Genomic DNA, 297 nt, shown 5'->3' on the forward strand with positions numbered 1-297 from the left:
TAGTTTTAAGGACGGTTTGATGTGTGATTAAATATAATATATAATATGAAGTCATACGCATTGGAATTTAAAAGTGATTTCAGTAGTTTTCAGAACACTTTAAAAAATATATTTTTTATGGATTCGGAATTACTTAGGTACCCACTTGTACAAATAAAATATCGTTTACACTTCGAAAATCTAACAGCAGGTCTATAAAATTAATAATTTTATTCAAATAAGATGTAAGGGTAAACTTCGTTTCCTTTTGAATTTGTATCTGCAATTTATTGAAACACTCAATTCCGAATCTTTACT

The 297-nt window shown here is 26.6% G+C and overlaps 1 protein-coding gene across 1 annotated transcript in view; it reads left to right on the forward strand.

Annotated features, from left to right (window-relative positions):
• Positions 1-297, forward strand: part of LOC109542367 (transcription elongation regulator 1) — a gene marked incomplete in the record, with an annotated part of 14,207 nt that overhangs the window by 11,039 nt on the left and 2,871 nt on the right.

The sequence above is a fragment of the Dendroctonus ponderosae genome, unplaced genomic scaffold (assembly GCF_020466585.1).
Source record: "Dendroctonus ponderosae isolate FM_Combo_2020 unplaced genomic scaffold, Dpon_F_20191213v2 Dpon_F_20191213_1, whole genome shotgun sequence".
NCBI classification, from domain to species: Eukaryota; Metazoa; Arthropoda; class Insecta; order Coleoptera; family Curculionidae; genus Dendroctonus; species Dendroctonus ponderosae.